The sequence below is a fragment of the Cricetulus griseus genome, assembly GCF_003668045.3.
Source record: "Cricetulus griseus strain 17A/GY chromosome 1 unlocalized genomic scaffold, alternate assembly CriGri-PICRH-1.0 chr1_1, whole genome shotgun sequence".
Classification (NCBI taxonomy): Eukaryota; Metazoa; Chordata; class Mammalia; order Rodentia; family Cricetidae; genus Cricetulus; species Cricetulus griseus.
This window is the reverse complement of record NW_023276807.1, coordinates 32,058,836-32,084,486: the sequence shown is the minus strand read 5'-3', so window position 1 is coordinate 32,084,486 and position 25,651 is coordinate 32,058,836. Positions and strand designations below refer to the sequence as shown.

The following is a 25,651-nucleotide window of genomic DNA, read 5'->3' as shown; positions in this document are numbered from 1 at the left end:
TCAGTTACGATGGAGCATTTTGAATGGGTTCATGCTGGCTCCCCTAGGACTCCTGAGCTCCCCAGAAGCCGAGGGGCACTTGGCAGACAGAAAAAAATAGATGATCCCTTGGACTGGACATTCACAGTCTGCCTGGGATTCTGCATTCGTCCCTCAGCTGGGCCTACTTAGGGCTGGGGAACCCTAAGAACATCTGAGAAAGAAGGCCAGTTCCTGGCACTGAGGAACCTGGGTCAGAGAAGAATCTTGCAGAAGATAGCAACTCTACTTAGAATAGGCTCAGCCAGCAAGACCCCTGGAGAGGCAAGAAGTCAAGGGTAAAGAAGGGCCATGTGGTCTCCCCCTACACACACCATCCCATCAGCTTGTCATGGCTCAGTCACCTCACAGCCAAGTCACCAGTGCTCTCAGTGCCTGTGAGCAGAGGTCAAATGCCTATCTGGTACTTGTGGGGCTGGTGGGGTGATGCCCACAGTGGGCAGGATGCAGGCAGAGCAGGCACAGGGCTGACTGGGTACCCTCCATAGGCAACTTCAAGCACCCCATGTCCTAAAATGGAACTGAAGCCATCAGGAGAGGGGACTCAAGGATGGAACTTGAGAAGTTGCTTCAAGTCTCAGGGTGGCCAGAGGTGGCGACTGTCATCTTCTCACACTGATGCTGCCCAGGAGGCCAGGATAGCTACTGGTGGTCATATCTATGCTAATCCCTGCCTCATGGAGTCACCACACTTGCCTCTGGGAGTCCTATCAGTGCAAACACTCGGTGGAATTTTTTCTCCATTTTTTATTTAAATTAAAAATGAGATTATTTTACATGTCAATCCCAGTTCCCTCTCCCTCTCCTCCTCCCCTGCCCCCCACTAACTCCCTATCCCATACCCTTTCTGCTCCTGAGGGAGGGTGAGGCCTTCCATGGAGGCTCTTCAGAGTCTGTCATATCCTTTGGGATAGGGCCTGGGTCCTCCCCCCTGTGTCTAGGCTGAGAGAGTATCCCACTATGTGGAATGGGTTCCCAAAACTCATTCGTATGCTAGGGATAAATACTGATCTACTACCAGAGGACCCATAGATTTCTGAGGCCTCCTGAATGATAACCATGTTCATGGAATCTGGATTAGTCCTATGCTGGTTTCCCAGCTATCAGTCTGGGGTTCATGAGCTCCCCCTTGTTCAGGTCAGCTGTTTCTGTGGGTTTCACCAGCCTGGTCTTGACCTCTTTGCTCATCACTCCTCCCTCTCTGCAACTGGGTTCCAGTTCAGTTCAGTGTTTAGCTGTGGGTGTCTGCTTCTGCTTCCATCAGCTGTTGGATGAAGGCTCTAGGATGGCATATAAAGTAGTCATCAATCTCATTATCAGAGAAGGGCATTTAAGGAAGCCTCTCCACTGTTGCTTAGATGGTTAGTTGGTATCATCCTTGTAGATCTCTGGACATTTCCCTAGTGCCTGATTTCTCTTTAAGCCTATAACTTCTCCTTCTATTATGGTATCTCTTTTCTTGCTCTCCTCTATTCTTCCCCCAACTCAACCTTCCTGCTCCCTCATTTCCTCCTCACCCCTCCTCTTCTCCCCTTCTCATTCTCCTAGCTCCCTCACTCAGTGGATTTTATAACCTAGACCATGGAAGGTTCCCGGCCTGCCTGCCACTGATGCTGTTATGGAGAGAAACTAAAGTAACGCATCAGTTTCCTCTCCCTGCAGGATACTCTTGCTCAACAACCATCGGTGGCTCCCCATTACCCATAGGAAAGAGTTGTATTTCAGTGTTCATCTGTGCTCATTCAACTTGAACCCATTTTCCAACTTTATTTCCCATGCACATAAGTCTTCTGCTCCTTGCAGAGTTCACCCAGCATGGTTTTTGCCTTCTTACCTCCAGGCCTTCTCCCATCACTACCTATTGAGTTTACCATCATCCTTCAAGACCTCACTATGGCACCATCTCTCCTATGAGGCTTCCTTCCTCAGCAGAGTCGAAAGGAATCTTATTCTTCCCGGGGAGAACTCTGTTGAAAACAAATACCACAACAGTTCCTGGCACTGTGCTCATGAAAAGAAAGTTGTCATGACCACACCCGAGCTCTAAACACTTTACATTCACTGACTCATGGAATCTCCACAGCCACCCAACGTTTGCAAGACTGTTAGCATCTCACTCTGCGGATGGAAGAACCAAGCCGGGGTCTCTGTGAAGTGACAGCCAGACTTACCTGGTCAACTACCCATGGAGGCCATGTGCATGTCCTCAAAGGCCACCAAAAACTGTGCCACGTCCACTTGTTCATCTCTGTCAGTCCCCAGCCCAGGCCCTGGAGAGTAAGAACTTAGTCAATATGATGATGGGCTGCAGCGTTCACAGCTGTGCCAGCAACCCCTTGTGGACATGGCCCTGCAGCCAGCTCCAAGGTCCCAGGAAGTGTGAACAAATGACTCCACAGGCATCCTCAAACACTGCAGTGCCTTTCTAGGGGTGGAAATGGGACAAGCCACACTTTGGCCAGCAACACAGGACTGCCCAGAAAGCCCTGCTAACCAGATGGGCACTTTAGTGATTACTCTGCCCATTGTCATGGCATGTAGTCTGAAGCACCCAGGGCAGTGTAGACAGAGAAAACAGTCAGAAGCAGAAAACCTTGGGTGCAAGGGGTCCCCGGGTCTCAGGCTCTAGCAAATGAGGAAACTAAGGCCCATGTGTTGGAATGACTTGCCTAAAGCCAGAGAACACAGCAGGGGTTGACAAAGGTGGCAGCGTATCCCTGAGCCATTTTTCTGAGCCTGGGCCTGGGCCCAGCTGTTCCCTCAGAAACAGCTTGATATTGGCCTCACACAACCTGTAGCCTGGAGTTCTGAACGCTGGAACCATGCAGCAGTGGAGAAAGGGGACCTGCAGGCAGCTTGCTCTGGCCTCTGGCAGCCAACAACAGGCCAGTTGAGGAGTGCTGAGAAGTTGGGAGAAGGCCAGGCGCTAACTGTGGAAAATAAATCAGGGCCATCTAAACCAGGCGGCTGAAGAGGGGCCTACAGCACGTAGACACGTTTCCTTTGTGTGCTTGCTCACCACGCTAAATTGTTCATTGAAAGGCGTGAGTTATATAAGTTACATGAACACCAAAGAAGGAGTTGGAAAGAGCTATTGAAAATCAGCCATTTGCTGAGTTGTTTGGGGACCACAAAGGGTCTCAGAAAGGCAGGCAGCATTGGAAGGCAGCTGACCTCAGGAAGACATCCTGGAGAAAACGGTCCCCGAGTGACAGCACCCTGGGTCCAGAGACATGCTTCCTAGGGTTCTCAGATCAATACTATACCTGTGTTCTAGTTGATGATTCTTCAAGACATCACAGAGGGATGACATGATTGATGCTGGTTTCTCACTTTGAGACAGAACCTCATGTATGTCTGCCCCAGAGACTCTCGGACCTGGCCCTTTGACTGGGGCTCCTGCAGTGCACCCCTCAGGCTGAGGGCAGACAGAACCTTCCTCAGTCTAGATGAGCTATATTTCCCCCAAAGACTAGGACCCCTCTCAAGACGAGCTAGTAACCCCTAGTAGTTTGAGGCACCTTTCCTCTCCCCTCAGATTAAGGTTCCCTGAGGCAGGGGCATGGTCACTCTGTTGTCAGCCCCACCCAACACTGGCCAACTCGGACTGATAGAGACACGGAGCTACTTGCCTCTATGGGAAAACATGAGTCCATGCCTTGAGTTGGCACAGGAAGGGTTAAGAGCGGGCTTGAGAAACACAGTGCTAAGGGCACCTTTCTTATTAGCCTGCCCTCCCCTTCTTACCAGCTGCCAGGGCTTGGTTCGGCTTCTGATGGGTTCCAGCTGACAGCTGGGCCTCCTCCATTCTCACCCCCAGGCAGTGGTGTCCTGTCATGACCCCACCCGGGTCCCCCCACCGTCCAAGCTGAGGAGGACTGGCATCGGGCATCTGTTGGAGCAAGACACGAGGGGAAGCTGGCTGCTCTGCCTTGGGGAGAAAGCAGGACACGGGCACACAGAAGGGATTGGGGAATTTAAGGGACAGCAACTGCCCCTGGCCACTTGTCCCTGGGGCCTGGAGGCCCAGGGCAGGGTGACAGGACTGCCCTACCCACATAGGCTAGTTTCTTCTACTGCTACCAGTTTGAAGGTGGAGACTTCCCCATAGTCTCTCTGACTGGACAGCAGCCCCATGGCACCCCCAAGCCCCTCCTTGGCTAAGTCAGTCCTAGCAACCTGTGTGAGTATAGCAGTCAACCTCATCCAGTCACCAGCAAAAAAAGAACAGACTGCAGAACTGACTAAACTGGTGCTGGACACAGGACCACCCAGCCTGACCTATGGAGGAGACCAACTCTGAGTCTAGAGAAATCTTTACTTTGGTTCCCCATACACAGTCTCCTCTCTGCTGGTCCCTTCCTGCCTGGCTCCCTGAGAGTCTGATATCCTCTTGGGATGGTCACCTTTGGTTCTCTCCAGGTTTCCTGTCAGCATCCATAGGCCCCCAAGACTCACCCTTGGCACTGTGGCTGGCCCTTTACGTACCTTTACATGTTTCTTCTCTCAGTGTATATGTTGTATATGTGTACATGCATACACATATACATGTGTGTGTAGGCACACTGCCCCATACATCCATGTCTGGGGCTGAGAGACTGACAATGGTGTCTTCCCCTATGGCTACATGTTTTGAAACAGGGTCTGTCATTGAACCTGGAGCTCACTGTTTAGGCTAAACTAGCTGGTTAACAAGCCTCTAGTGATTCACCCATCTCTGCAACCCCCTACCCCAGTGCTAGGGCTAAAGGCATGTGCTGCCATGCCTGAGTTGCTTTTCCTCACCTCTTCTTAGAGAGGGAGCTAGAGAATGCCTCTACCTAATTCCTCTCAACACTACCAACACCCATCCCAGACTGAGGTGTTTGCAACAGTTTACAAAAATGAGCACAGCCAGAACGCAGATAAAACCACCAAGATCCAAAGAAGCAACCTGTACTGGCCCTGCCCCCTGTAAAGTTCCACCAACCATGCCTAAACAGGACCAGGAAAGTTCTCACCTGAGCTGTTTCCTGGTTGCCAAAGTCCCTGAGAACCAAGTGCAGCTTACCATTTACAGGCTGGGGTCCCACAGTGCCGCACAGTGGCAAGTGCCAAAGAGGGCTGGGGGCTGCTGTCTACAACCCCTCCACTCCTCTCCACATCCAGCCTGGCGTCTTAGAGATGCTTAAGGAGCAGTGAGTGGTGACCAGCAGCATAGACTTCTCAACATCCATCCTCCCCAGCCATGGGCCTTCCTGTATGGTGTGCAGAGGGAAGAGCAAAAACTGGGACGGAAAAACTGAAGCTGCTTCCTGTCACAGTGGCAGTGAGTGTTGAATTGAACTTTATTCTCAAGACCACTGAGGATCTGAAGACGACTGGCTAACACCCCAAAGACAAAAAAAAAAAAAAAAACAAAAACAAAAAACTACCTTATGACCAGGTAGTTTGGTCCCAGCACTTGGGAGACAGAGGCAAGAAGATCTCTGTGAATTCGAGTCCTGATCTACATAGAGAATTCCTGGACAGCCATTGCTACATAGGGAGGCCTTGTCTCAAAACAAAACAAACCAACAGACACTATCCTACATCTCATCTGCAGCCGCAGATCTGGGAACTAGGCATAGACATACATAGGGTTATAGAGGAGGGCAGGGATGAGGACAGAGACCCAGCATCTGACTGCTAGTGTGGGCCCTCAAAAGAGCAGTGAGAGCACAGCTTCTTCTTGGTGGCACTGTAGTGTGGCTCTGCAGCTGGTGACCTCATGATCAAAGAAGAAACAACAGCTTACCTGGTGGCCCAGCTCTCCTGAGTGGCTCTGTACCTGGAAGCTGTCTTCAGTCTACCCTAGGACCTCTGCATCCTTCTACAGCCCCCTCAAGTTCTACTCCCCCACCAAGCCAGCCACACAAGGTCTGCTGGTGGGACCTCGTGCCCTTACCATTTTATCTCCCGAAAAGTCAGGCCACAGAAAATCCAATGATAAAGCCCAGGCTAGCTTAGAGCTGAATCTGCTTTGTGACAATGGTGCCCACCTGGCTCCGCAGCCAGTACTGCTAACCAGCTGAGACCCCCTCATGCTGTAGTGACCCCCACCATAAAATTATTTTCATTGCTACTTCGTAACTGTAATTTTGCTACTGCTATGAATCATAATGTAAATATTTGATATGTGGAATATCTGACTTGTGACCCCTGTGAAACAGTCATTTGACCCTCAAGGGGACTGGGACCCACAGGTTGAGAACCCCTGTTCTAGACAGAGTGGGTTCTATGATCAGCTAGTGAGATCTGCCCGAGGTGCAGAAGTGAATGGTAACAATATGTGTAGTTACTATTCAAGGTTAACATGAATGGAGGTGCTTCCTGTTTAAGGCAGGCTTGGAATCACCCAGCCACGTATCCCAAGACAGCTAGCTACCCAACACTAATGCCACCTTGCAGATTACTGACTCCATCTGCCAGTTTCCTTATGAGCCCAAGCTCCTAGCTCTTCTGGCCTACTCCAGTTGACAGTCCCCCAACCCAGCACCCCAGAATCTATACTAAGTCTTGTGATTACCAGGGTCCTGACCATGGGCATTACCCTGAGGAAGAGCTGGCTCCCATGTGGACCTCGGTTCATGTGGTGGGAACTTCCTTTATCCTTGAGCCCCTACCTACCTTTTCCAGGAAGAACTCTCACCCCCAGGCCCTCTAAAGGCCCTACCTTCTGTGTCCACACAACTTATTCTCCAATCAGTGCACGGCAGTGGCTAAGTGCCTGCTAAGTCCACGGATCAGTGTAAGAAGCCAGGGATTGCTTCAGTGTGACCTCACCAACCGCTGGTTTCCCTTTTCCCATCCTCACCTCCTGCCCCTTCCCGTACTTGGACACCTTTGCTGACACTCACAGCAGGTTCCCAAATCTCCAGGAAGGCTGCATGCAATGGGGCATCCCGTATCCCTCTGAGTCACCACCCCCAAACCCCATCTAGCCCACTGCCACAGCTAGCTAATGAGCAAGGCAGATAATTATGTGTTCAGGTAGATCACTGGCTCCTGGTGAGGGAAGGGAGCTACTCTCTAGCACCACAGAGGTCAGGATGGGTGGCACGTCATTCTCCAGAGAAGAAAACCACCCCTGAGCCCACCTCATGGCACCCCAGGCTGGGCTCTCCATCACCAGCCACACTGTTTCTGCTAAACGGAAACAGATGATGTGCTTAATTGGGGTGTACTGGCGGGCTCTGGGCCTCATTAAGCCTAAGGGTTGACAGTGAGTGATTTAGCAGGTCATAAATAGCACTGGAGAGGCAGGTTCCCCAGTGTCCACCACCCAGGATGGCGGGAAGAGCAGCTCAGTACAGAGAGGGCTTGGGCCTTGGAGTCAGGCTGGGTCTGGAGCTCCACAACTTTATTCAATCATTAGGCACCAAGTCTGAGGCAGCCTGGGCACACAGAGCTCAGTGACCACTCCTGAGGAAGAGAGAGGTGCGGGGTGGACACAGCAACTGCAGAAGGCAAAGAAGCCCACAGGAGGGTGGGCAGGAGCTGCTAGAGGAAGGGCGGGCTCTTGAGGACTTAGCTCCTCCCACCAGAGCACCAAAGCTCAGCCCAGCCAGGCAGTCCCAGAAAGAACACCCCCAGAGAGACCCCAGGGAAAGGCATAGCATCTCTCTCCCCAGGGGTCCTCATGCCAAACCGCCTGGTCTCAAGCCCAGCCCTACCAATTAATTACTAGCTGTGTGACCCCAAGAAGAGGCCTTGGCTTCTCTGTGCCTTAGTTTCTCCACCCATAAAGTGAGGTAACTGTTGCTCCTTTTTCTTTTTTGAGACAGGGCCTCCAACAGCCCACACTGACATTAGTAACCCTGAATTTCTAATCCTACTGATTCACTTCTCAAGTACTGGGATTACAAACATGAGCCACCATGGCTGGTTTATAACAGTGCTGAGAACTGAATCCAGGACTCCACGCATTCTGGGCAAGTCTGTACCAAACTGGATCACATCCCCATCCACCAACATTTCCCCTTGAGAACTGGATTGGTTAATGGCCTCGGTATGGTGCCTGGCACACGGTTCTATACATCTGGTTTAGGTTATTATTTGCAAAACCAGAGACCCTATGTTGGTGAAACAGGGAAATCACTACTTCCCGTCGCTGTCTCCTGACACACCTTCCATGTCCAACTTCAGAATCGCCACCCTCACCCCATTAGGGTCCTCAAGCCATGGAACAAACAGGCCTCGATGCACTTTGGGAGTGAGTGAGCTAGCTGCATGCCAGTGATGGCCATTTTATTGGCATCTGCTATGTGCCAGCCAGATACTGGTCAGTGTGTGTGTGTGTGTGTGTGTGTGTGTGTGTGTGTGTGTGTGTGTATGTGTGTGTGTGTGTGTGTATACGAAGACACGAGTGCATGCACACAAGTGAGTAGATGCATGTGTGTGCATTTGAGAGGGTTTCGTACACATCCCAGGCTGACTGAAACTCACACTTCTCGAACTGCCTCCTGAATATGGGATTACAGGCCTGTGACACAGGCTGATACTAGACTTTATCTGTGCTTGCCCGGTTTGGTCTTCAAGGTGAATATTGATGACCCATTGCCACGGATGAGAAGGTGAGACATCAAGAAATGTCCAAAGTCACCTAGGGAGCAGCCAGAATTTTCCACTTCCAGAATCTGAGATCTGTCTTCAATACAGTGCGACCCTTGTCCACTGAGGTTAACATCCCTGAGGGACCTTTTCAACATATAGAGCCCAGGATCCTCCCCTGGCCTCTCCTCTCTACACTGTAACCTCAAGAATCAACATCTGAGAAAGATGGGTTTTCCCAGCTCTCCAGACTTCCTCTTGCCTGGCAAACCCACCACAGACAGTCCCTGTCAGAAAGAAAACAAAAGGGAACTCTTCAAATTGTACTGGTACTGTATTAACACTGCTCTGGAGTCCCCTTCTGTCCCTAAAACCCCTCACACTCTCTCCTGGAACCTGAGACCTCAACAGGCAGAGTCAATCAGAGGAGAGCAGGAAAATGTCTCTAGCCTGCTGGGAGTAGGGTACCAATTCCTGGAAGTGTCAGGGCCTATAGGCCAGTGAGAGTCCCCTCTGAATCCACTGGGGTTACAAATAACATAACACACTGAGAGCTCAGAGCTCCCGTCAACTAGAGGCACAAGATCAGACATAAGGGATCTAGGAGAGTCTTTAAGACTGGTCCCTCCACCCACAGCACAAGAGAGCCCTCTGTCCACTGTGATATCCTCCCCAAACCCCCATGGATATGATGGGAGAACCGCCCAAGCTCCCCAGCCTGCGGGTGCATCAGCTGCTGGTCCTCAGATCAGCACACATCACATCACGCTTGGCATGGCCCTCATTGGTGGGCAGCATGCCACCTTGTCAGTGAGCCTTCTCCCTGCAGAATAGTCAGCGGCAGGGGAGGGGCTGCCTCAGAGATGAGCGCCTGGCAAGAGTGGCAGCCAAGAGATCACCCCTGAGCGGCCCACCCTACTGAGACCCTTCTCAGTCTTAGCATGGCCAGAGCCAGGCTGATGAACTGGAAGGAGAGAAGAACACCAAATACTGGAGATGGGTCCAGCCACAGGAACTGGAGTCTCAGTTCCCAGACAGAGACCCCCTAGCAAAGGGTGATCAGCTCCCCTAAGAAAATTCAAGTGATCTCTGGCTCTGATTCTGCTGCTCCTGGAGCCATGAAGCCAGTATTGGGGACAGGCTGGCTGGTAGGAAGCTCTCAGCTCTGGACCATCCCAGACCCCTCCCCAGAGGATCAGATGATGTGACTAAAAGTGGGACGGAAAACCTACCATTACCTTGTATCCCAGTCCAAGTCCCAACAGTCCTGCCTCCTGAAGGCAGGCCTCAGAGCAGAGCACAGGACTTCTTGCTACCCCAAATCTGTCCTGCCCTCCTTATCTCCAGCCTCCTCATTGGCCCATCTCAGTTTCAACACTTCCAGACCAATCCCTATTTATCCCTGGAGGCTTCCTGGACCACCCATAAGCCCCCATGCTTCAACTCCATCACTGTAAGATTAATTTGGGGGTGGGCGGTGTCCTGATGGCATTTTGAATATTTCGAAATCTGAGGTACCTCCCCTGTGCCAGGCCTAGGGCAGGGCCTTGGCCATGCAGATTCAATTTATGGTCCAGGCAAGTAGGAAGCTTCAGAATGGACCAAAAGATGCCATCACTTAAAGGTTTAACTTTTCTTAACTCTGTGTGTGTGTGTGTGTGTGTGTGTGTGTGTGTGTGTGTGTGTGTGTGTGTTAGAGCACACGTACTCTCGAGCACACGCAACTAGGCAGGAGGTTAGCTTCAACAGCAGGCACAACTCCAGGTAAACTAAGTCCCTGGTGAGCCCTCCCGAATCCCCTGGGGTTCTCCTTCCCAGCACATTCCGATTTGTATATTTTTATTTGTGTAATTACTTGGTGTCAGTCTTCCTGAGCACCTGGCACCGTTACTGAATGAGTAAAGGACTCTGTGGGAGGACAGCATTCTGCCATGTCCCCAGTACAGAATTTGCAGGTCCTCCATGCTCAGACCTGGCCAGATGGGACAGATAAAGAATCCAATCTTGCCAGAACTACAGATCAATCCCAGAGAAATTTCATCACAGTTAACCAAGATGGTCTTCCTGGATGAGGGGATGGCCTCCAGCCTCAAGCAGTGCTTTCTGTTCATTGTCTGCATCTGACCAGAACTCCAGAGGGCAGAGGTTATGTCTGGGTCTCAGGAGTGTCCCCAGAACACTCCACTGTATACTGCTAGCTGTGACTCACAACTCCTGAGCTCTTCCTCTTTGGCCAGAAACCCAGGAGCAGAGACCATCACTAACCACAGTAATGTAAGCTGCAGTAACCACACTTACGCGCAGAGCTCCTCCGCACCAGGCGAGGGCAATGACCTTACATTGTGGGTCAGTCAGCAGCAGGCAAGGACGGCCCTGCCCAGAGGCAGAGGCAAAGCCCAGATGGGCTTCCTCAGAGGCCTAGCATCTAGACTCTTTCTCTCAACTGGTTGTACTGTCCCTACTTTTCCACCAAGCAGCCTACATGCCCTGCTTCTACTACATAAGGTGAAGACAAAGGACACACACACACACACACACACACAGACACACAGACACACAGACACACACACACAGACACACACACACAAACACACACACACACACACACACACACACACACACACACAGAGACACACACACACAACACACACACACAGACACACACACACACAGACACACACACACACACACACACAGACACACACACACACACACACACACACAGACACACACACACACTCATACACACACACACAAACACACACACACAAACACACACAGACACACACTCACACACACTCATACACACACTCAACACACACAGACACACACACAAACATACACACACACACACACAAACATACACACACACACACACACACACACAAACATACACACACACACACACACCAGGAAAACAGGGGAAGTGAGCCAAGCTGCCCCATATCGGCCCTTCCTCACCACTAGGCCTCGGACTCTCAAATGGGGAAAAGTGGCGTCTGAGGATGTGGCCACAGTGGCCAGCTCCTGGCGCCAACAAAAATCCCCACACCTGTCAGTGCCCTGTTCAGACGTGTTGCTGGCCATGACACTGAGTAAGTGCTGAGAAGACACCTGCTCCTGAGGCCACACCCCTGCCTGCCCTCTACTCTCAGACACCCCCCTCCCAGGGCTCAGGGCATTCCAGTTCCTCCAGGCCAGTGAGGGCCCAGCACATCCGCCCCGAAAGTGAGCATCAGCGAAGTGAAAGAGAATGGCAGGATCTAGCTTCACAGCTCAGCCGTGTGTTCTGAGAAAAACTGCCCAACCTCTCTGGAGTCCAACTCACCCAACTGTGAAAGGGCCAGTTTCTTAGGCACCTGTCAGTCTACCATGAGACAAAGGTAGATGCACCTGCCCTTTCGTGGCTGCTGTTCAACAGCTCTGGCAGTAAACACTAAGTATAAGAAAAACCAAGGCCTTAGAGAAGAGAGAGAACCAGGGTCTTAAAGAATACCAGGGGCTTTATGACAAAATTGCTTCCCAGCCGGTGGGCGCACCTTTAATCCCAGCACTTGGGAGGCAGAGGCAGATGGATCTCTGTGAGTTCGTGGCCAGCCTGGTCTCCAGAGCAAGTGCCAGGATAGGCTCCAAAGCTACACAGAGAAACCCTGTCTCGAAGAACCAAAAAAAAAACAAAAAAAACAAAAACAAAAATTGCTTCCCAGTGCCCATTCTCCTCTAGTTTTTTAGCCAGATGCCCATAGAATCAAAACCGTAACACCCAGCTTCCCTTGCAGCTAGGGTTGTCCGTATGATTGAATTCTAACCAATGGAATATAAGAAGCATGTACAACTTCCAGGAAGATACTATAAAGGGAAGGGACATGTCCTACTTCAGGATTCTTTTGTCCTTCATGCTGGTGGGAGCTGCAGAAGCCACCTGGGCAATATGATGGCTTTGGAAACAGAAAGCCAGCAGATCAATAAGAGGAAAGACTGGGATCCTGCAGCACACAGTCATTGCTTTATCCCAACAATGCTTTTCTTCCAGGGTTCAAGCACATGAGTGAAAATGTACATTGAATATAAACCAGACATTCAGTGGTACAGTCTATCCTCTGGTAAACTCCCAGATAGAGCTCCCATCTAGGTCTGGGACCCCCACCTGGAAACAGCAGAACACTCCTCACCTGGCTGATTTGAGGAAGTGACTCCCGCAAGGGACTCCTGTTTTGTGCATGTCACATCGTCACACCAGGGGAGGGTGAGGAGCAGAGTGGCCTGCAATGTGCAATGTAGAAGGAGAAAGTAGGACTCTCTACCTGGAACACCATCCCCAGTCCCTGGAGACCCAAAAGACAACGCCTTCAACCCATATGAGCGTCCCGGGGCATGGGGCAGGCTGGGGTGGCAGCTGCCAATGGGACAACGCAGCCCCACTGCTAAGGAGCTCCTCTGAAGGGGCAGTGGCTGAGTCAGCACTCCTTATCCCCCAGCCATGCCCTCAATTGGTCACAGGAACTGGCAGAGGCCAGGCAGGGCAGCAGAGACTTAGTGGAGGGCAAACACAAGCTGGGGAGGAAAGGAGCTGAGCTCATGTAGCCTGAGGAAGACAAGGCTCAGGCAATATTGAAGCCATTTTGGGTAGGTCAGTGAGATAGACAATCACTCTTCAACAAATCCCTCACATTAAACTCTGAGTGTGGCCCCCACAACAGTGAGCAAGGACAGAAGGACAATTTCTCCTCTGGTGGAAAGGAGAAATGGTCTTCATTAATGTCAGTGTAATCGGGAGAACTTTGGTTCTGGGGGAGAATTCTGGCTGCCCAGGAAAGGGGCAGTTGTGTGAAGAAATATGTGGCCATGTCAGGAGGGGAAGGCACAGCCTCGATGGTCCAGGTCTGAGACCACCTTGGCACAGACCTGCAGCCAGCAGGCTTCTGGCTGTGAGGTCATACAAGGAGGCTGTTATGATGTGGAGTCTGAAAGCCACTTTGAACAAATCACCTAGCTACTTTTACCTTTCTCCTGTTACCACATACACGCGCGCGCACACACACACACACACACACACACGAAGGGGGTGAGAACTGACTCGGATGGTATATGGGAAGACTAGCCATGCCTGCTACACACGCACACATTCACATACGTGCATGCATGCACGAGCACACACACACCCACACATTGGGGGTGGGGGGTGAAAACTGGCTCAGACAGCATGTGGGAAGACTGAGCGTGCCAGCTTTGAGCCTGGCATCCAGGACGGCGTCCACAAATATTCTCTAATGGGGCTGCTATTTTTTTTTTCCTGCCTGGGCAGAGGTTTGAAGGAGAGTGCCTCTGGGTTCAAGAGTAGAGCTCCCTGGCTCCACAGTCCCAGGAGGCTCTGATCAAGATTTTGGGATCTGAAGACTGGGGATGACCTAGCTGACCAATTTTGACCAGGGAAACCCTGGCCCACACCTACATACAACACAATTTAGACCCTCGTCATTGTAGAAGGGGCTTTGCCTTGCCCAGCACGTGTCCCAGCCTCACGACTCCCGGTGGCCGTGCCAACATCTCTGACCTATTCTCGGTACCCCACCTGGAAGCAGGCAGTGGCATGAGCCTCTCCGGCTGACTGCTACCTCACACCTCTAGTCCCCTGACAATGTCACATGCTGTGGGAGTTGGCAGGGCTACAGGGACCATGGATGCCAACACAAACACCATTCCTTTGGAGGGAGAAGAGTCCATGGGGGTTATTTTTAACCTGTTGATCAGAGGTACAGCCTTGGCCCTAGGAGGCCTGGGGCTGGGGGCTCTGAAGGAAGCAAGCTAGCTGCCAGGCACCCCTCAAGGACTCCCAAGGGCACAGGGCCACAGAGACCCTGAAGTTTACCTCACTTTGATGGAGAAGGGGAGAGGAAGCCGAGCTTCGTAACATGCCCACTCTTGCCCACTGCTGTCAGCTGGGGCAGAGTCCAAACAGGATGAGCACTCACCTAGAGAGGACTCTCTCCACTTCCTGTGGACACACCTAGGGAAACTGAGACCTGAGAGATGCCAGCTCTGGCTTCCTCACCTCCGTCTGCACCTGGAATCTGACATTTCAGCAAACAAACATCCAAAGCAACCTCCTAAGGTCAGTGCTTGCCTCCACATCCAGGTGGAGCCATGCCTTCTCGCTCGGCCCTCTCCCGGTTTGTCCTGTGTCAATAAGCTAGCCCCCAACATCCTCAAGATGTGGTCCCCAAGCCTAACTTACCATGCAAGGCATTTTCTAGGTGCCCAGGCAGCGCCCCCTAGAGGCCAATGGCAGAGCAACGGCCAGCACCAACATGGCTGAAGGCCCAGCGACGTGCGGGCCAGGACGTGCCTGCGTGGGGGGAACAAGACCCGGTTTCTGCCAAGGGCCTGGTGCTGACTGCTGCTGAGTCTGTGATCGCCAGAGGGGGTGGTGAGTAGACAATGGACCCCATGGTCCGGCCTCCTGGCCTTGGCCCCTTGAGCTGGGCAGACAGCCGCCTCCACTGGCCCCTCACGTAGCCCACGTCCTGCCTGCTGAGTGGCCCTTATCACCCAGTACGTGTCAGGAACCCATATCCAGGCTGTGGGGAGGTAACCAGGAGCCCAGGAGGAGTAGAACCAGTGGGAAATACAGCTTCCTGTCCTTCCCAAGGTCCTGGTCCCCCCTGCTGGTCTCCTGTTCTCAGGAGACCTTAGCCACCTGGCCAGGTCCCAACTCTCACTGACTCTTCTCCTTTTGGATGGAAGGGGTCGAATGAGGAGAAGAATGTGGATACCCCAGGCCGCCAGTTCACACATGCCCGTCATCCCTCATAACAAGGCTATGTATGCATCAAGTCCTCATCGGTAGCCCCTTTATTACATGGAATAAGTTGAAAATCTCAGCTGCACAGCTGGTAAGATCTCCTACTCCGAGGGTATGGTGGCTTGGAGGTCTGACACAGGTGCTTCTGGGCCAGTGTCTCCTCGCCAGTGGAGCGGGTACTGTGACAGAGTGAGGAAGTGCAACCGTGCGTACATGCACGTGTGTGTGTGTGTGTGTGTGTGTGTGTGTGTGTGTGTGTGTGTGTACACGCCCTGAATAGCATAGCAAGCCCCCCCAACCCTTCCCTAGCAGAGCCCATCACATCCTCCTATCTCTGCCTGTCCCACAGAAGCCCATAGTCTGCCTCCATGCCGAAGTCCAGACCCACAAAATGGCTGCATGCTGGCATTCAGGATAGGCTACAAGACGCTGCTGTGCCACCCCTGCTCTGGGCAGCCCCGGAAGCACACGCAGCTCATGTTCTGTCGTGTAGCCTTTCAGGGGCTTTGGGTTTTCACTGCCTTCTGCCCAGGAAAATGAAGCACCTGGAGAGGGAAGCAGACAATAGGGCCAGACGACAGTCTGCTCACAAGGGACAGTCCACAGTCAGATGTGAGGGCCAGACAGTGTGCTCACAAGGGACAGTCCACAGTCAGATGTGAGGGCCAGACAGTCTGCTCACAAGGGACAGTCCACAGTCAGATGTGAAGGCCAGACAGTCTGCTCACAAGGGACAATCCACAGTCAGATGTGAGGGCCAGACAGTGTGCTCACAAGGGACAGTCCACAGTCAGATGTGAGGGCCAGACAACAGTCTGCTCACAAGGGACAGTCCACAGTCAGATGTGAGGGCCAGACAGTCTGCTCACAAGGGACAATCCACAGTCAGATGTGAGGGCCAGACAGTGTGCTCACAAGGGACAGTCCACAGTCAGATGTGAGGGCCAGACGACAGTCTGCTCACAAGGGACAGTCCACAGTCAGATGTGAGGGCCAGACGACAGTCTGCTCACAAGGGACAGTCCACAGTCAGATGTGAGGGCCAGACAGTCTGCTCACAAGGGACAGTTCACAGTCAGATGTGAGGGCCAGACGACAGTCTGCTCACAAGGGACAGTCCACAGTCAGATGTGAGCAAGGCTGTGTAGACCTGCAGCCCAGGCCAGTCTGCTCCCAGGAGCTGTGTGACTTCACTGGTCCAGGAGTGATCACTTTCCCCCTCGACATTCCAGGCTTGTGAGGAGATGACACCACATCAGTGACACACATCCCTAGAGAACTGAACTCTGCCTACGGATTAGAGTTACAGTGTGTGTGGGTGGGCAGGACGACATGGGAACCAAACATGGAGGTCAGAAAAAGGAGTTACAGGGATTCCCCACCATGCTGTGGATCCTGACCGGGAGGACACGTGGGACAAGGAAGAGAGGCTGAGGGGCAGAGTCACCGGGCATGCTAGGTCTGCTACCTTCCCTGCACTGCCCTACACACTGGAGAGCTGGCAAACAGGACAAGAAGGGTCCTGTGGCAGACTGTTTCCAGGATTCCAGTGGAAACAGCCTGAGAGACAAGACTCGGCTGGTCCCCTTAGAAGGTCCTGGCATGATGGGTAGACACAATTGCCCTCTGGGAGTCCAGCCTGGCCCAGGAGGGGAAAGAGGTCTTCAGGGAACTTCTACCCTGCCAGGAAGCTATGTCTAATTCACCTTGTTGAAAATCACAGTGCTTTTGCACTCAGGGAACCCTCAGCTCAGGAGTGTGTCTGAAAAAGTGCATTTGTGCATTTGTGCATTGGCACTCTCCTGGCTTCTATTAGACTCTCTGGGCTGCTGATGGAGACAGGCCTGCCCTCAGTGAGCCAGAGAGAAAACCGTTTCTGCTTCAGGCAGCCACAAAAATATCTAGGAGTCCTTGTTCCTGCCCTCAGACGTGATCTCCATCTTCAGGGAGCCCACTGTCTGGGACAGACACAGACACACACATGTGCACATGTGTGAGTGTGGACCTTATTCTAGCTTCTCAGGCCCTACCTGTGTTACAGGAGGGACAAATAGTCCTCAGAGGGTGGACAGAAGATACACGGTTGGATCCTAGGAAGGGGGGTCTGTCTTAGAAATGTTTCTGGGAGTCTGGGAGGTAGAAAGAGGGTGTGGAGAGACAAGAAGGCCACCACATCTTGTCTGGGGGTGGTTGGGCTCACTGTCCCAAACAGCTGGACTGCATCGAGCTTCCAGACATTCTCGTCCTGATCCATGATTCACCCCAGCCGAGAGGCAGAACATGGGTGTTCAGCTGGGCTGCATGAGCTCTCCCACATGTATGTATGTAGCTTTAAAGACACATGGCAGAGGGCACGAGGATCATGAGTTAGCAGGAGCTACACTCTTCCTCCACCAGGCCCGCCAGTCATTTCTGATACAGCCACGGAGGGGTGATCCAGTTCATCGTGAGTCACTATGACTCAGTCTCCCTGCCTGGAAGCTCACACTTCAGCTTCAAAGTTTCTCTGCAGGTTCCGTGAGCCAGCTGGGAGTCAGAGAGCAGACGGCAGAGGACAGGAACTGTCCAAGTGCCCACCAATCCCTTTTGAGGGATGGAAACCTCCAGAAAAGAAGAAGAAAGGGCTGGGCAGGGGAAAACGTCTGAGAAGGAGGAAGTAGGGAGGGCATGGCATTTCTTTGTCAAGTCGGAACCCCCTGAAGACAGGGGTATGACTGTGTATCTCCCTCAGACTGGTGCTCCCTGAAGACAGAGCTATAACTCTGTCTCCTTTGCATTGTGGCTCTCTAAGGATAGTCCCTCAAGCGGGGGCTTCCTTGAAATGGGGCCACATCTTCTGTCAGACTGAAGGTCAGGCTATGTCTCCCTAGGCCTGGGTCTCCTGAGAAGCAGGGGAAAGTCTCCCCAATTCCACTGTGAATTCCACTAAGACAGGCACGATACCTCTCCAGCAGTCGGGTCAGAACTGGATTTCCTTTGGTGTCTGAGACACAAGTCATCACCCATCTACAGCATCATTTCAGGTTCTTAGGCTTGTTATAGGTAGGGAATCTACTTTGCATACGCCACGCTCCTGGGGAAGGACAGCCACTGTCACTGAGCACCCAGCTCTATCCAGAGCACGACACAACCCCAGACTCTCATGTTGAATCATCACGGCAGACAAGACAGGGAAGATCCACGGGCTATGTATGCAGGACCTGGGAATCTGGAGGTCCAGCTGTGAGAACAGCCATTTTATACCATTATCTCAGGCCCTGTGCCCTCAACTGAAGGGAGGAGTCTTCAGAACCATTTGAAAATGAAGATGACCCCAGTCAGACAAGTCTGCATCTGTGACCTGGAAAAGTCATACAAGACAGGCTCTTATATCCATGAATCCAAATCTGCATGGGAAGTGTGCCTATCAATACCGTCCTTATTCCCAGCACCAGCTCCTGGGGCCAGGGAAGGGAAACCCCAGGAATGTGCCACTGAGAGAGTTATCATCTACCTCAGAGTAAAACAGGCAGGGCCTGGGAACCCCTGTGCACCCCCCAGCCCTTCCTGCAGCTCCTCTTTGGTTTCTTACTTCCGATACCCCTTTCAAGAGTGGAAACAAGGGTCGTGTTGAGGCTGGGGCTGGGGTAGCCACACTGGAAAGAAAGGATTTATTTCTATTGGTTGGTCTGTGAGGTAGAATCCAGGGTTTTGCTCATCCCAGGCAAAGCACTCAACCACTGACCTTCATTGCTAGCCGTAGAAGAGGCTTCCGAGCCCTCCTTGTCTCACTGACAGTACCAACTCCAGGATACCCGGTACCTCTCCAGCTCCCACTGAGAAACTGATATGCTAAAGTGCACTGAGATAGCCCCATTTTTCAGACAGGGAGACTAAGGCCCCGTGGCTCCTGAAGAATCTGGACAGATCCTGCTCTGCAATGACCCAGCCAGGCCTGTGGTTGACACCCACACTGCCTGAGTCAGGGTGGCCCTTCTCTCGGCCAGACCATTAGCTCCCTGAGGTCAAGGGTCTGGGCCGGTCTCCAGCTTTCCCAGAAGAGCTTGCTAGGGAGTGGACTGAATGGAAGCCAGAAAAGCACAAAGCCTAGGGTGGGATCCTGCAGGCATTGAACCTGAATAGCATAGCTCCAAGACTACCTCTGGGCTCCTTACTCCTGGCAGCCCCACATCCCCAGTACCTAGTCAGGAAGGATCTAAGGTGGCTTAAGCAGACACAACAACACTCAGGCCAGACGGAGCCACGGAGGGAAGTCCTCAGCCTCAAATGCAGAGGACTTGGCAGGGCTTCACTTGCTTGACCCTCTACCCCTGGGCCTTGGCCTCTTGGCTGCTTTCTGTGGCCAGGCTCTCCTCACATTCAGGCCCTTCCTCTCTCACCCCAGCCCTGCAATCACTCATCTTTCAAATACAGTCCTCACTATAGCCAGATGTCCCAGTCCAGGCTCATCCCCCAAAAACACGTGCCTTGCCCTGCAAGTCTCACCTCAACCCTTCTCTGTCTATACTCTGGAACTGTCTGGGCCACTGGGCTCTCCACCCTCTCTGTGAGGCTCTGACCCTCTCAGAAGAGCTGGAAGGGTCTCTGCAGAGGCTACAGGGATGGGCAATAAGCCAGCTTTCCCGTAACTTAGCATGCCTCTGTCTTCCAAAAAATCCCCAAACTGCTTTATCTGTGCCTACTGTCACCCTGTGCCATCCCTCAAGGTGGAGAGCCACTTAGGTCTGCTTCCCACTTCCCATAATGTGGGCAGGGACATAAACTCTCTTATCAGATGCCAAGACTTACACAAACAGAAAAAAGTGAAAGAGTCATCAACCGTCAAGTTCACACTCCCGGATGCAGAGGGAGGCTCACACGCAGGACCTAAGGCTCCAGTCGCTAGTCCTATTTCACATACCTTGGGGCTGGGGGGTGGCTTTTCTTCTTAACTGTTAATAGTGTTGAAACATACAGAACGTGAAGTTTCCCATTTTAACCATTCTTAAGTGTGGCTCAGTGACACAAAGCACATCCCACTCTTGCACAACCCCACCACCCTCTCTAGACTTGGTCTTGCAAAACCGAAACTCTTCCCATCAAACCTACCTCCCCAGCCTCCAGCAACCTCCAGCCACTTTCTGGGTCTCTGTAGTTGGCAACTCTAGGTGCCTCATTCAGACAGAGTTGTAAAAGCCATCCTTTTGTGACTGGCTAATTTCACTTCTCATAAGGTCTGTGAGGTTCATCCAGGTTTTAGCCTGTGTCAGAATTTCTCTTTTTTGAGATTGAATAATACTCCACTGGTAACCACTGATAAGTACCCTCTCTCCTGTAAGCAGCCTCCCACCTGTACTCTGGCACGAAGCCCTAACTAAACTCAGTGTGCCGTACACCAAAAGCAGACACAGGGCTGCAGAGATGGTGCTGGGGTTAGGTGCACTTCCCACTATTGCAGAGGACCTAGATTCAGTTATCAGCACACAACTGCTTTAAACTCCAGCTCCAGGGGATCTGATGTCCACTTCCTTTGGCCTCTGTGGGTAGCTGCAGGCATGTGGTGCAAATACATATACACTCAGGCATGTGCGCGCGCGCACGCGCGCGCGCGCACACACACACACACACACACACACACACACACACACACACACACACACAATAAGTAAATTAAATAAATCTTTTTTAAAAAGAAAAAAATCATTATAAAACAAAAGGGAGACTAGATGAGAAGGGTTCCAGAGAGAGAGGTGGAAATGACTAAAATTCATTATCTAGATAAACTTTATCAAACAATTAATTGATATGAACTTTATCAAACAATTAATCGTTTTAAGAAGAGAAGGAAATGCAAATGTTAAGGCCACAAATAAACATGCTGAATCAGAGGCTGGGAGTAGTCTATGTTTTAACAAATTTTCCAGGTAATTCTGACTCACTGGCCTACATAAATGATAAATCATACAGGATTCATGGATTAGAAGGGCTAAATAATACAAAGATGTTCATTCTTTCAAATGTCCACTGGTAGATGAATGAATAACAAAATGTAATACATTCAAAAATGTATTGCCAGGATATATCCATTTTCTTGCTCCATCTCAGCCATTTTTCTTTTAATCTAGTCCTTGCATACTCGGCAAGCACTCCACACTGAGCTGTGTGTCCAGCCCCAAAAAGCTTTGTTATTAGGTATTGTTTTAGAAAACAAAAGTAATATATTCTCATAATAAAAAGGCTTAGTAGGCAAAGACACTTGTCACCAAGGCTGACAGTCGAGTTCCATCCCTAGGACCAACATGGTGAAACAAAAGAACCTGCTTCAGCAAGCTGTCTTCTACACACATGCTATGGCTCATGTGCACCTACACACATACACACACACACACAAACACACACATATACACACATACCTACATAAACACACACTTACATATGCACATACACTAAATAGAATAAAACGTTTTTAAATACGTTATCATTATTATATTCTTTGTATAGATGGATATTTTGTCTGCTTGTATGTCTATATCATATGCATGCCTGATGCTTGCAGAGGCGTCAGATTCCCCTGGAACTGGAGTTGCGACAGGTTGTGAGCTGCCATATGGGTGCTGGGAATCAAACCCAGGTCCTTCAGAAGAGAAGCCACTGCTCTTAGTTTATGAGTCTCATCTCTCCAGGCCCATAAAAAATGTTTTAAAAGAAATGGGTTAGCCAGGCAGTTGTGGTGCATGTCTTTGATATCAGCAGAGGCAGAGGCAGAGGCAGGCGGATCTTTGAAAATTTCTAGGCCAGCCTGGTCTACAGAGCAAGTTGCAGGACAGAGGAACCCAGTGTCAAAAAACCAAAAGGAAAAAAGAAAATGAATTAGCTGGGAGTGTTGGCACACACATATAATCCCAGCACTTAGGAGGCATGTAAGGCTTGTGAGTTCCAGGCCAATCAGGCTACACAGTGAGACTCAACAAACAAAAAAGCTCTGCCTGTCGCTTCTTGCCTCCTTGCTCTGCTCATAGGAAATCATTTCTGGTGAATCCTAGAAACCAAGGCAGAATAGCCAAGAGATTTATATCTATTTTTGATTCATGCTTCCTGCCAGTACTTCTCAAACATCCATTACACACAATATGCTAGGTCCCAGACCCAGGGTTCCTGATCCAGGAATCCAGGGTGGCCCAACATTGTATTGAATACGTCCTCCAGCCATCCCCTCCATGGAGCAGTGGCCATGTGTCTTTCATGATAGCATCCCACAAAGCTGGGCCCCTCCACTGAGCTGCACACTCCACAGGCAAGCTGCCTATCACATACTTATCCAGGACCCTCCTGAGGTGTTTGGCATTACTTCCAGGTTTCCAAGTTTAGAAATAGAATTGGCAGAGATTGTTTATGTGTTTATTTTAAAACAGGGCTTCTCCAACTCGGAATCCCCCTGCCTCGGCCTCCTGAGTGCTAGCGTTACAGGCATGGGCCGCCACGCCTGGCTTTGCTCACACTTCTGTGTGACCCCCCACTCACAGCTCCATTCCTTGGCATGGGTCTTCTGAGCTGTTTATGAATTCATTATCATTTTTGTTATCAATCTCTTCGAGGCACAGTTGCCTTCGTACTTCCAAGGATGCCTGTGTTCACACAGTGAGCAGCTGCCCTTTCCATCATAGCCAGTCAACTCATCGGAAAGAAAATCTCGTCATCTCCAGGTTTTGATGCAAGAGGACTTGGGCTGGGGAGAGCATTTTCTCCTTGTTAATCACTTGTTACTCCTTTTCTGTCCCCAGCTCAGTCCAGTTTTCTGTTCCTTTTCTTTGTTGACTTAGAAGAACTCACTTGTCATCCACATAGGAAAAAAAATTGCTACTTGGCTGTTTGCTTTTAGATTTTAGGGCCTGGGCCAAGGGTGCAGCTCCAAACATAGGGTGTTTGCCTAGCACGCATGAAGCTCTGTGTTCCATCCCTAGCACCTCATAAGCTGGGTGTGGCGATGCACACCTGGAAGCCCAGTGTTCGGGGCGTGGAAGCAAGAGAGCCAAAAGCTCAAGGTCACATTCCACCGTGAATTCCAGGTTAGCCCAGGCTAGAGACCCTGTCTCAAAACTGGGCGTTGTAAAAGGGGGAGGGTAGAAATAGGATATTACATTTAAAGCTAGCTGGGTTTGTTGTGGTTGTCATTGTTATTTTAACTACCCTTCTGACTCTCCTGTTTGTCATACTTCCCAAGAATGCTTTTTTTGGCTAATATTTTCTTCTAGTAATTCTATGGTTTTCTTTCTGCATTTATATCTTTGCTCCATCTGGGGTTTACTTCAGAAGTGGGGAGCTCACTTTAGTACTTTTCCTAAGCAGCTAGCCAGTTATCTGATTTGATTGAATCATTCATCCTTTCTCCCCTGATCCAAATGTCATTCTATCGTTTATTAAATTTGAAGCTGTCTGTGGGTGTGTGTCTGGACGTACTCTGTCCCTTTGATCTGCCTGCTTGTTCTTATGTTAGTGCCCAGCTCTTTTATGATCTGAGCTTTAGATGGCACCCTCATGCACTTGTCGCTTGTAATACTCCTTGTAATAGTCCCAAGTTCTTTCTGCATGTTTACTTCTCCAGATGAACTTTAATACAATTTGTCAAACTCAAAAGATCTTGCTTTTCACATCTTCTAACAGATGTGATTTTCTGGTTTCTCAGTCCACAGACAAATTGAAACAAGCCAAGAAGGATGGGGTAGGTTGGGGGGGGGTCTGCCTTAGGCCCCAAAATGAAGGCTGCAAACTGGCATTTGATGTTTGACATTGCTTCCGGGTTTCCAAGTTTAGAAATAGAGTTATGACAACCCACTTACCCGTATACCTGCCATGAATGTTTCTGACACTTTGGGGATTGGGAGGGATTGCTTATGTGTTTAACACAGGGCTTCTCCAACTCAGAATCCTCTACCTCAGCATGTGCCTCCATGGTGATACAGGGTAATAGAGTTGATGAAGCAATCAACAGATTATTTTTTAAATTCATTTATTTTTAGTACATTGGTGTTTTGCCTGCATGTATGTCTGTATTAGGGTGTCAGATCCTCTAGAATTGGTTACAGACAGCTGTAAGGGGCCATGTGGGTGCTGGGAATTGAATCTGGGCACTTTGGAAGAGCAGCCAGTGCTTTTAACCGCTGGGCCATCTCTCCAGTGGAATAGATTATTTTTTAAAGTAGACAGAAGAATAGTGGAAATAAAAAAAACAGCACCTGGGAGGCTGAGGTAGGAAGATCACCAGTTGGAGGCCAGCCTGGGTTGCACAGACACTTGAAGGCCAACATGGGACCTTATCTCCAAAGAACAAAAATAGCTCCCCACCTGTAACCCCCCCCCAAAAAAAAGGCTGAAAACATGAAATGGGTCTTCAGTGTGAAGCCTTGACTTTCACGGCTAGCACCAGCAAACTCTGGACACAAGACCACAGCCAGGGTCACAAAGACTCACATGTTCCAAAGCCTCTGATTAAGAAAGCCGGGAAGTGTAGTAATAACCACTTCTGTTCCCAAAATCTCTTTTTAAGGTTTCAGATATTAATGTCTGGAAACTACTATGGAATGGTTCATTCTTGGATGATGACATAAACATGACAAGTAACTAGGCTCTACAGCTTTTCTGAAAGCCCACCTCAAAATTCCAAGGAGTTGCCAGCACTGGCATTTTGAATTCACTCTGCCCAAGGAAATAAGAGCTAAGGAAAATGTTCCCAGATCTTGAGCCAATGAAAATAGTGGAGGAAAAAAAAATATATATATATATATATATATATATATATATATATATATATATTGGATTTACCTGTTCCTGAAACAGGGGCTCAGAGAGGTCAAACAACTTAGGTACAGTCAAGTGAGTAGGAGACAAAGAGCCCTCAGCCACCTTCAGCCACCTTCGAGCTGACCAGTATCCCTCCAGATTCATCCTACTACCACCCTCGAGAGGGCCAGGAGCAGACAGTATTATTTAAACATCCCTTTGTAAGCGCCCCCCCACCTGCCTTGCCAAGTGCCCGCAGCTAGGCAAGCCCTCACAAAGGTGGCATGTGAAGAAAGAAGAGAGTGAGATGCCAACCTGGGCCAAGTTGGGAAGGGACAAATTCTAGATTATTTACCTGGCAGGTTTGGTTCGGAGATCAGGGATTAAGGAAGTGTGGAGGGTGCCCCTGGGACTGTGAGTGCTTACTGCACGTTACAAACTCCCTGCCGTCCCAGAACAGACTGTGTTCACCCTAACACACCC

At 50.6% G+C, this 25,651-nt stretch overlaps 1 long non-coding RNA gene across 5 annotated transcripts; it reads right to left on the bottom strand.

The window, feature by feature from the left end:
• Window positions 1-1,259: 1,259 nt before the first annotated feature.
• LOC118239677 lies at window positions 1,260-25,651 on the bottom strand. Of its 5 annotated transcripts, XR_004772460.1 has the most exons (4): window positions 25,524-25,651; window positions 2,211-2,309; window positions 1,874-2,006; window positions 1,260-1,319 (listed from the first exon to the last, which is right to left on the bottom strand). It is a non-coding gene; the product is annotated as an uncharacterized LOC118239677 (long non-coding RNA). The 5 variants fall into 5 exon arrangements; XR_004772456.1 differs by lacking the exon at window positions 1,260-1,319 and having other exon boundaries at window positions 1,497-2,006; XR_004772457.1 differs by lacking the exons at window positions 1,260-1,319; window positions 25,524-25,651 and adding an exon at window positions 20,313-20,448 and having other exon boundaries at window positions 1,497-2,006.